A 12,642-nucleotide genomic window follows, 5' to 3' on the forward strand; every position below is an offset into this window, starting at 1 on the left:
TCACATTTGTTGGGTTCATGATTTTAGGGATAAGAGAAATAATAGTATGGTTTATGGATTTTAGCATGAATCCTGAGCTAAAGAAAGACTGAATAGCTGGAACCAAGTCTCCTTTGATAGTACTCCAAAAACGTTGGAAGAATAAAGGGGTCATGCCATCTTGGCCTGGGGCTTTATCAGGCTGCATAGAGAAGAGAGCTACTCTAATTTCCTCTTCCTCAACTGAGTTAGTTAAATTGGTGTTCATTTCCTGAGTTATAGAGTGGGGGATACCCTCTAGCATCTCAGTCATATCTCTCCTCCCTCCACTGGTAAACAACTCACTGAAGTAGTTTGAAATTTCTGTGGTTACTTCCTCCTCATTCTCCGTCCATGAGCCATCATTCCTTTGCAAATTTCTAAGCTTATTCCTGGTTCTTCTACCTCTAACATAAGCATGGAAATATCTAGTATTTTTATCCCCATCTCTTAGCCAATCGATCCTTGCCTTTTGACACCAGAATTGCTCCTCCTTTTCATAAGCCTCCTTCAGTTGGTATTTGATCTCAGCAGTAGCTTTTTTCTTGTTATCATAATTCGAAACTCTCACAGCTTCCAACTTTTTCCTTAGTTCCTCAATCAGACTTTTAGAATTTGCTTGGAAGGTGTTCCTCCACTTCAATAGTTCAACCCTACAATTTCTGATCTTCTTGGTAACCCTGAACATTCGAGAACCAGGCTCTTCCAACTGCCAAGCTTTCTCCACCACCTGTTGGCACCCTTCCCTTTGAAGCCAACGTTTATCAAAAAAGAACTTCTTCTTCCTTTTTTCCTTATGTGGCTCAGTATCTAAAAAGAGCATGCTATGGTCAGAAGCAAAGGTATCCAGGTGTTGACATCTTGTCTTCTCAAAAGTCTGGACCCATTCATAGCTAGCAAGACATCTGTCTAGCCTCTGTCTGATTTCTCCATCTTCCTCCCAGTGGTTACTCCAAGTCCAAGGATGTCCTTCATAGCCTAAATCTATCAAATTATTCTGGTTGATAAAATCCTTGAAGTCCTTAAAGCTTTTCTCCTCCCTGAGAGTTCCACCCCACTTTTCATCATTCGACACTATATCATTGAAATCCCCTGCAATCAAGAATCTACCTCCCCACAGCCTACTTCTATCCCTCAAAACTCTCCACTGTTCCTTCCTAATTTGAGGATCACAACTCGCATAAATCCCTACAAGCCACCAATCGCACTGAGACTCTTGATCCTCAATTCTGACCTCTATGGTGAACGCAGTCTGATTGATTTCCCTGACATTAGTGTCCTCTTTCCATATCACAGCCATACCACCTGCCTTGTGCATTGCTTCCACTACAAAACAATTATCAAACCTTAACCCTTTTGCCATCCTGTCTACCACTAGTTTCCTATTCTTAGTCTCACACAAGAAGATCACATTTGGGGAGAGGAGGTTGTTCACCTCCCTCAGGTGGGGAACTGTCAAGGGGCTCCCCACTCCTTGACAGTTCCACACCAGAGCCCTCATTTCCTTTGGGGGGCCCCATTAGGGAAGGACCCCACCTCCACCTCTCTCATAGCTGTGTAATCCACTATTTCCAGAGGCTTAGCTCGTTTGCCTGATGCCTCTTGCTGATGCGCTTCCTCCATATCCTCATCATATAGCTGAACCTTCCTTTTCCTTCTTCCTTCAAAGATGTTATCCTGATCATTCCTTTCTTTCAGAGCCCTTCGTGTTTTCATAGGGGACTTCAACTTCTTGTAAGACCTTTTGACTTGCTTGTTAATAGCTTCTTGAATCTTTACAATACCTTGGGACTCTTCCTGCCTCCCTGCCATCCGAACTGGAATCTCTAGTAAACTATTCTCCTGAACCAGCCACCTTGTGCAACCTTCTCTGTCCTCCTCCATATCCTCCATTTCAGCTATAGACTGATTTTCCTCTACATTCACTTGGTCTAAACTAGGAACATCAATATTCTCCTTATTCGAGGATTGGGGATCTTCTCTACGCCCATGTTCCCTTCCGCTAGTTTCCACATTAGTATAGGGTTCACTTCGATTTCGCAGGACTCCCCTTTCATCCTCCTGTTCATTCGTAACCTCCTGGGTACTTCTATTTCCTACCCCTGAGGTTCTAAGAGCCTTAAGAAGCACCTCTCCAGAATGGATCCTACACTTCTCCCTCTCCACCATTTCTCCATTCTGAAACTTCCAATATCTTTTATCCTTCACCGTATCATCCCTTACCACTCTTTCCTTTGCTGGGCTTCTGTTAATCCCAGCTCGCATCCATGGTCCGTATTGGTTCTCTAGCATACCTTCTGGAACAGCTATACGTTCTTTGCAAGTCCGTTCCCTGTGTCCTACTATTCCACACTTATAACAGAAATCCGGGCACCTTTCATACTTAAAAGCAACCCACTTGAGTGACCCTGCTACCTGCACCAATGTTCCTCTGAGCAGGGGTTTTGACAGATCAACATGCACTAACACTTTCAGATGCCTACCTTCTTTTCCCCCTCCCTGAGGGATAACCACTTCCTTTATATCCTTAAATACTGCTCCTATTTTCCTGCCCACCTCTTTGGAAAGCCAATGCATGGGAAGGTTCCAAATCTGAACCCATAAAGGAGCAGTAACAAAAGCACCATAGTCATCTTCAACCCCTTCAGACCATCTGTTCAACACTAAGATTTGGTTATCCATTAACCAAGGACCCCCTGCCAAAATTCTTTCTTTATCGTCCCGGTTTGGGATATTGAATTGGAACAGGTTTGGACCCAATTCCATAACTGTCAGATTCTTGGGGTAGCTCCATGCTGCAGTCACAAAATTCTTCACTCCGGTGAAATTAGCTATTTTCTCCCCCATGATTCTCCCTACCAGACTTCCTTTACAGTCCTTTACTCCACTGCTCAGGTCCTCCAGCTCCAGTTTAGCTCCAGAGATCTCATTCCCTTCCAGCGAAAATCTTTGTAATAGTTCAGATAGGTCACCCTCCATAGATAAAACTGAGATGCGATAGGGTATGCTCTCTCTGAACTTAGAAGTTACGCCGTTTCAACTACCAGCCACGATATAGTCAAAGGAAAGCACAAAGAGTAGCTAAGAAATAAGGAAGCGGAAAAAAAACAGGGGACAAAACAAGCACTTCTGGATCGAGACTATCCCAATAAATGAGACCAGCCAGACTTACGACAAAGAGAAACAGACAACACTGACAAATAAAAAACGCTGTAAAAACTAATGCATGAGTACAGGCCTTACCTCTGAAACGGGAGCAAGGAAAAGAGAAAAATCAATTTTTACCTTGCTTTCAGTTGTTCATAAAGTGTAGGACAGACAACTTTGTGTTCCCCCTGGATAGACATCCTTAAATTTCCTTGAGTGCGATGATTAAAGCTGCGTTAATCTTTCATTGATTGCTGAAACAGATTGGTAGTGGTGATGGTTGGAATATTGTGGAAAAAAGTGCGGGATCGTGTGGATTTTGAAAAAGTTTGAAAACATGCTGAAACTCCCACCAAAGGGAGGTTGGCTCTTACCCCAAGAGAGAGCTTCCTCTACACTAGAGAGAGGATGGAATTATACTAGCTTTTTCTTAGTGGCCACCAAGACACTACTGACACTACCCAAATTCTAATTTCCATGTTGCCATTGCGTTATACAGGCTTCTCAGTCCCCAAGGAAAGTAATTGGATTGACTACTTATTAGCCGTTTCTGTGATTCTTCATTTGCAGTTGAAAAAAAAAATTGAATTAATTATTTCCCTGCTGCATGAATCCAGTGCAAAAGGTGAGACTGCACTCCGTATAGCTGCCAGAAACAGACATTCCAGTGTCTACAAGCAGTTATCAATAGCAAACAGGATTGTCAAATACATTGCCGAATCAAGCAAGCAGTTGCTTAGGCAGACTAAAAGGAGACTAAAAGCAGTTTTTTTGACCCCCGGAATGAGGACGGGAACTCTGCATAATTTTCATCCGGAGGAAATATCATTCCATAACTGATCTTATTTGGAAAATTTGAAGTCAAAACTGTCCAATTTATGCTGGCCTTTCTCGTAAAATTGCCTTGAATTCTGCAACAATAACCATTTCTAAGGTAAATTTATTCTTGGAATAGGACATGGGGTAAATTATTCTAGTTCTTTCATTTCTGACATATTTGCAGAGCCCTTCTCTTCTGTTTACAATATCAAACTGTATTCTAAGATGGATCTGGGGCAACATAAGTAAATTTAGGAACAGTCTTAGTGCATGCATCGGTCGTCATCATTTAATAAGAAGATTAAATTTTGCCATACACAATTTATGCCTCAAAAGAGTGCACTCCGCTCACACGGGCATAAAATCGAAATTGTACTACACCCAATAGGAGGACTACACTGGTTCCTGTCAAATTGGACCTTCAAAGAACAACATAGGGTGTCATTGTATCAATTTTGCATCTTTCGAAAATCATCCTTTCGACATATCATGAATAAAAGTAGATTTCAAGGAATCGACGGAAAAAAACTTGACAATTTTTACCTTCTTCTAATTCTCAATCTTAAGCATTGAAGCAAGTAAGCTATGAAGTTCAAGCTTGAAGAATGGACCTTTATTGTGCTCCCCAAAGGACAGTAGCATACCAAATCTTAGATTGAACATACAAGTACGTGAACTAAGCATGGACAATAGCTTAAAGCGTATAGAGCAGGGGTGAACTAAGCATGGACATATGATGGTACATGTACAAAATACTCTATGATGGTAAACATATAAGGTACAATCCACTGGGACTTCTGTCCCTGCCCCTTTTCCATGAGAGCAGTGGAGAGATAAATTATTTGTTTCCAGGATTGTCACTTGGCTCTCTTTATTGAAATCAAACTTTCCTTGTAAGTTACAGATCTAAAACGAGTGTAATGCCCAAGAAAAACATCAAAGTTCTGGAGTTGCAGGCATGCACTGAGGGTACACAAATAAACTCTTTTGTGGACTTGCTAACCAGAAGAAGCTCATCCTTCCAAAAAAACCAGCATGTTCCTGAAGGCAGTGAGCTCAGGTCCAGTCGAATACACCTTAATCCTAGACTCCTCAACACCGTACTCCTCCATCACCCATACGCCAACATGCTCCTCTGCTATACCACTCTCCGGTACTCCACCATGAAATTAAGGCAAGGGATTCTCTTAGCACATCGACACCACAGGAGACATAACATGTTTGTTGAGATATGCCAACTTTTCCTACTGATTTTTTTTAGATTATGTTTGGTATCAAAATAATTTAGTTAGTAGAAGAATAAATCTTGTAGTCAAGATATTTGTTAATCAAAGATCATGTTGGTTTGTTAACAAATATTTTAGCTAAGATTTACTAATAAAAGATTATTTTTTATTGAGATTTTTCTGGATAATTGTTAGGTAGATATTTGCTAGTTTGTTTCATGTAATCACTATAAATAATGAGTTGAAGAATGAATAACATAAACTTATTTTTACCTTCAATACAAGTCTCTTATAAGTATTTTTTGCAACACTGAAGTGTTGTTTCTTAATTTATACCCCAAAAAATTAACAATGTGGTATTAGAGCCTATATCTTAAGGGCTTGAGTCTTTTTTTGAGAGTGAATGTATTCGGTGAGGATCTTTTTATAAGTTCAAAACCATGATAGGAAAGAAATTTTTTGTCAAATATTTCAACTTTTAGTGGTGAAACTTGTCAAATTTGGACCATTAAATTTTGAACTTATTTGGTAGTCAATGATCTAAGGGATATGGTGGAGACAAATTTTGTCTTGCCAATAGAATTGATGGATACGCAGATTGGAAACATAGAGTTGCAGTTAGACAGAGATCCGAGGCCAACATTCATGACAAGTGTCCATTTTACCTAATAGTTTGTGTTATTTTAGATCATTTGTAGTTAATTTTGAACTCCTAAGAAATTATGAAAGACCATTTTGACAATATTTGATGTCCATGAGTAACTTTGAGAAGACTTGTGAATTCGTCCCTTTTACTTGTTAAAATTTATCATTTTTGGTAGGGATGAAAGAGCAACAAAAATATGGGACTATTTACAAAAAGTCATCACCAAATTGGATGAAAGCATACGAGACCGGACAATGAATTTCGAGTTAGATACCAAATTGGATACCCGTTAGAATGTTTTGCAAGAGAAAGGGTGATGAGTAGCATACGGCGTCGGATAAAGGGAGTCAAACCAGATAATCGTGCCAGATACTCTTTAAAGGATTTTCTGAAGAAGAGTGTTTAGTAATATACAGTGTCAGATAGTGAAATTCGCTTCGGATACCGCTTGGTATACTTGATCAGGAAAAATCAATAAGTTGCGCAACTTACACAACTTGCAATCAGCTTTCCATCCTTCTTTTCTGTAATGGCTATGACGTTTTGACAGCTACATTTTGGGTCCAAAACATCAATTTTTGTCAACTTTATTTCACTCCATTGCACATTTTTAACTCTTCAAGACACAAAAGATATTTTGGTGAAAGATTGGAGAAGTTTTGAAAATTATAAATAGAGGAGCCTTTAGTCTTAGAAGGAAGCTTTTGAGCTTTAGTTTCTAGTTGGTTTTAGAGGGGGAGAAAGTTTTGAAGCAAAAGAGAGAAACAAAAGTTTATAGGCAAGACACAAACCCACAATACTTATAACTTTTTTCTTCATTTCTATTAGTTTATAGGACTAGTTTAGGACTTTTGTTGTGCATCCACTCTTGTATTGGCTCCACAAGGAGGCCGATGGAGATGAAGATGGAAAACCTCAAGAAACTCTAGTGACAAGGGTTTTCTTTTCCTCACCTCTTAATCTTTGTATTAGATTCTAAATTTTGTTAATGCAAGTTTTGGATATTATATTTGTGATGTTGTTTTAAAATTTATGCCTTGAGTATTTGGTTGAGTTATCTATAATTTCTAAGTATTGATTTCTTGATTATTTTAAGCTATTATCTTGATTAATTTATTCAGTACTTTTGATCTCAAAATCATGATTAACTGGCCATTAATTGTGATAATTTCAAGGTGTTAGATTTGCAATAAAAATTAAAATTGGACACTAGTTCATAGAAGTATTAAACCTAGAGAATACACTCACGAAAGTAGAAATACACTTTTGTAGCTTGTTTCGCAGTAATTTCATAGAAGTAAATGAATTTATAGTTAATCTCATAACCACAAAAGTAGATATAGATTAGTTATAGATATGGTTGATACACCAGCGAAAACAAATATCACGTATGATAAGTGACTAATTTGAGCTATATTTGAATGACATTTTATATTATTTTTAGTCACTTTGGCTATATTATAGGAAGAAAATTTATCATTTTGGCTATAATTTGTTTAAAATGCTCTTAAGTAATTAAATGAGGTTTATGTCACTTTTTACTTGCATTTTGCCCATAATTTGTATAGGAGTTGAAAATAAACTTCATTTGGATGAAAAGGAAAGTTGACAATTTTGACACATATTTGTATTTCAGCTATAACTTGAGTTACAGTGATCGAATTAAGATGATTCTTAAACTATTTTGAAGATAAGAGATAGATCTACAAATCTTGTGAAGATATCAAAATCCAGTTTGAAGGTTTTCCAGGTCAAAAAGTCGAATTACAGTAGCCAATTTATATGGTCAAAACTGAAATGAGACATTGAGTAATGAAGGGTATTTCAGTCATTTCTCAGCCTACACGTATCCAAATGAGATGATTCTTGATGCATTGGAAAGCTAACTCAAAGGATTACAAGTTTTATGTTTTGGTCAAGAGTTAATTCAGCTTCTATCATCGTGAAAAGTTCAGTTGAAGTTGATGCAAAATTGGAATGCCTTGAAGACTGAACAGAAATTGCAAAGAAAAGCAGGGGAGCAATCCAGCCGTATTATGGCCTGATTTTGGTCAGAAATGGCTGCTCTCCACTTGTACAACTTGTTTCCTCCTCCAATAATTCACAAAAATTGATGGACGTGTGACAACCATTTAGCAGCTGTAAAAGGGATATTTGAAGCCTCATTTTTTGACTACATTCATCTATAAATGGCCATGGACTTACAAGGATCAAGAGAGCTTGGGGGAGAGAAAGGAAACACCATAAAAATATAGTTCTTAGCTTGTTTCTTAGCTCTTTAGTTTAGTTAGTGTAGGATAGTTAGTTTCTAGCTAGTTTATCCTTTCTTGTATAGAACCTAGAAGAAGATGAAGTTGGAGGATGAAGAAGGCAAGGAGAGAGCTCATGTGACAAGGGTTACTCTACCTTCCAAATCTTTATCTTTTGTAATTGATTCTTAAATTTAGTTAATATGCAAGTTATGGATTCTATGTTTATTATGTGTTTCTAAAATTTATGCCTTGGGTTTGGTTGAACTTTCTATGATTGTTAGTGTTTATTATTTGGTTATTTGATGCTATTATTTTGAGTAAATTATTTAACATTTTAGCTCTTTAAATCATGATTAACCTGGTACCATTAATTGTAATTATCTAAAGGTGTTGTTTTTTCAATGAAAATTGAGATTTAATGCTAGTTCAAGAAGTGCTAAACTTAGGGAGTTCACTCACGAGAGTAAAGGAGTATCTTTGTGGTTTAAGTGATTCATTTCATGTAATTTCATAGAATAAATGAACTTGTAGTTAATTTCATAACCACGAGCGTAGGTATGGATTAGTTATAAGTATAGTTGATTTACTACGAAAGTAGGTTTCACATGTATAAGAAAATTACGCCATAACTAACCAAGATAGTAGTACTCAATGATCCAAAAGTAGCACTTGCATGAGTAGTTAGGAATACCATAACCTAAGGAGCTTTCATTTGTTATTTTCTTGCATAAGTTTAGCATAGTTTTATTTCTTTTAATTCATTGATCGTCTAAATAATAGAGAAACTTTAGTAGTGCCAGTAATTGTCCAATTTTTCTCGTGGGATCGACCCGATATATGCCCTAAATTACTAGTTGACCTGTATACTTGCAGTCAAAACGGATATAAATTGGATTTAAACTTATACTTATATTTAAAACCCGTCAACGTACATAAGGAAATTACACCATGGCTTAGCCAAGATTTTAATACTAATTTAGTCAGAAAGTTGCACTAGCATAAGTAGACAGAGATTCCATTATCCGAGGAGTTTTCATTTGTATTCTGTTCCCATTAATAGCTTAGATTTGTTAGTTATAGTTTGTTGAAAGTCTAAATAACAGAGAAACTTTAGTAGTGCCGATAGTTGTCCGTCTCCCTGTGGATTCGACCCTAATTATCCTTTACTCGCTTACGCCCGTATACTTGCGAAAAATCACGTGTGAGGTAGTTTAGAAGATTATAAATTTAAAATTTGACTATAGATTGAACTTTATTGTTATATGCATACCCTACGCACGTCAAATTTTTGACGCCATTGTCGGGGAAGATTTATAGCAATATCGACGTGAAGAGTAACTTTATTAGTTTAGACATTTTTATTTGACTTCTTGTGTTATTCTATCTCTTTTTTTCGTTTGTATGTTGGTGTGTTTGTTTGAATTTTGTTTTGTTGTGTTTTGTTTTTGTTTTTATCGAGTGTGCTACTAACATCTATTTTTCTTACCTAATCTTACTTTTGAGGTGTTTAGAAGTATTTTTAGGAAACGAGAAAGATAGATTCTTTTGAAGGACGAGGCTTGATAGGAGGAAGAAAGGAAATGAATCCTCCATACTTTCAAGACTATAATAATAGAGAAATTCATAATAATCATGTGACGCCCCGAAAAAAAATGAGTTTGAGAACCCGGAAATTTTTTAATTTTTTAGGGTTTATTTTTTTAACGCCCGCCTTTTCTACATTTTCTTGATTAGAAAAATTCCCCAGATAACGTTTATGAGCAAAAATAGTTTTAAAAATGATTTTTCTAGTATCGGTTAGTTTTTGAGAAATTAAAAGCGTATTTTGGACGTGGGACCCGCAAGTGCGGTAAATGCATTATATTTTTGACAACTTGTTGGAATTTTGTATTAAGTGATATTATTTTTACAAGGTGTTAAGATATTTGTCTTGGAGAGACAAGAAGATAATCTCAAGCTTAAAGAGTGACAAGTGTCACCTTGTTATTGAAGGTTGGACTTTGACATTTGACCATCTTACTACCTTTACCAAATAAGTACCAAATTGATCCAAAATTACCTTCATTCTTCATCATCTTGGCTGAGCTTCACAAGGAGAAAAGAAAGGAAAGCTTTCATCTTACTTCTTCATTTCTTGCTCCAATCAAACAATTTAACCGATTAAACTTGGATTTGCTCCATAAAAACCTTTCTCTTGGTAGTATTAAGGTGTGTAGTGAAGTGGTTTGAGAAGCAAATGTGCTAAGTTGGGCCTTTTCTTGGGTTTGTAAGGTAAGTGACTAAGGAACCTTTCCTTTGATCTTGATAATGTTCAATTAGTGATTGGTGGTGGTTGAATAAGTGATTTTATGGTTGATTTCCTGATTTTGGTTGAAAATGATGAAGATTTATTATTTTTGGGGATTTTTCTGTTTTCATATGGATATGATTATGGGTCATGTATGATGATTGGAAATGATGTTTAATAACTCTAGGAGGTGGAAGAAGTGATTAATTGCAACCAATTTCTGTTTTGGACCAAAAATTGAAAAGTGAGGGTTTTGTGATAAACATTCTGTCCGAATTTTTAGGTCCTAGATAGAGGCCGAATTGGCCTTTTCTTAAAACATGAAAGTTGTAGGGAATGACATTTTAGAGGTGCCTACAAAATTTCAGGTCAATCGGAGTAGCGTGGAATGAGATAAGTCGAAATTACTATTGCTGTTCTGGGTTACCCAGAATTGGAAATCTGCGACTGTAATTGGTTGTTTTCGCTGGAATTGCTTCCGAATTGGTTGTTGAGGTCTTCTGATGAAATGTAACCCTGTTTCGTAGCTTTCAGCTGGTTTTGGAATTTCTGGATTTGGACTTGTGTAGGCTGAGTTATGATGTTTACGCTAGAATGCGTTTTGCAAACCTGTTTTCGTGATTCTGGTATAGCATCTTGCATTTTTGACCTGGTTACACTGGAAACTGAGTTGAGTGACCTTCTACAATATTGTACCCCTATCTCTTAGCTTCGAAATGGTGGGTCTTGCACCTTCATCCGACAATCGTAGCACCTTTGGTACCATTACCGCAAAATGACGTCAAAACCTGTTTTTCTGGTTTTGAGCTTAACTTTCATTTCCGGACTTTTCCCTAGTTTGACTTGTACTAGTACTACTTGGAGTTTGCTGAATGGCTATTGGATGAACTTGTTGTTGTGTGTGTATCTTTGGGTTTGAATGAGAAGAATAATGAAGCCATGATGGCTGGGAAAGTTAGCAAATTCAGGGGAAGTGCTGTCCGAACTTTGAAGGGACTTGATTGCATTGAGTTTGTGATCTAAGACTTGGATTTGAGCAAGACAATGATATATGATGGTTGGTTCCTGAGCCGTGGAGGTGAGTGACCTCAAACTACTTCTAAAGTTATTTATGAACCGTTTCTTACATTATTTACTTTTGAACTGTTTCCAAAGTTACTTTTGAAATGTTTTCTTGCATATCATGTGTGCTGGCATTTGAGTGTGCCTTGTTTGCTATATTTCTTGACTTCATGACTTGTATTTTGGTTGATAACGTGTTAAGCGCTTATAATGATTTCCAAAACGAGTTTTCGAGGCGAGTGTGTACTTTATCGTACTCGACCTCGATAAATGTGAAATTTTCGATTGAAATGTTACTTGCGCATGAATGTAAGCCTTTTGGGCTGAACTGGCCATTGCCCCTTGTTACCGGTCGTCTTGAGCCAGAAGCGGACTCGGTCAGGCGATTAGGAATTTGGGTGAACGTTTGGTATACTCGAGTATTACCTATGTAGGTTGGTGGAGCCTGGCCAAAAGCCAGGGACGGGGTGAATGAAATGAAATGAATGACCAAATGAGCGAGGAAATGTCAGGAGAATGAATGTATCCTTTCATGAATGTTACTATCGCTTTCCATTGTAAATGTTTCTTGAATTATTGATAATCCATATTTACTGTTTTGCAAATGATGTAGTTGTTTCCGGATTTATCATTTAATTTATGACATCATTGCTATATGACATCATTGAAATGAACTATTGTGAAACCGATTTGATTAATGATTTTCTGGTTACTCGCTGAGCTTTTAGCTCACCCCAAAAACTATTTATTCCCCTCCACAGGGCTCGTGGCGAAGGAAGGACTTGTAGTACTTGTGCACGTGTATGGATGGCCTAAACTTTGTACAATTTTGGATTTGGAATTATTTTATGTATATTTGGGATTAGTTTCCGCTGCATTTGTGACATGTAATTATTGGAGACGGATGTGTATTTGTGGACCAGTTGATGTATATTTGATTTTTATATTGTAATTTAATTGAGGACTGTAGTGAATGACTGAGTCCCGGCGAGAGCTGGGCAGGCGGCCCGCCGAACCCTCTGGTTCGCCTTAGGGGGAGGTGGGGCTGTCACAAATCATGCAAGTATGCCTTTTGATAATGGCATAGTAAGGTTAAATGCTAAATTGAACAATTTGATACACTTGGTTGAATAATATAGAAATGTTAATGTTTCAAATTTCAATTATATGGTTTGTGTTTTGTGT

The sequence above is a fragment of the Coffea eugenioides genome, chromosome 11 (assembly GCF_003713205.1).
Source record: "Coffea eugenioides isolate CCC68of chromosome 11, Ceug_1.0, whole genome shotgun sequence".
Classification (NCBI taxonomy): domain Eukaryota; kingdom Viridiplantae; phylum Streptophyta; class Magnoliopsida; order Gentianales; family Rubiaceae; genus Coffea; species Coffea eugenioides.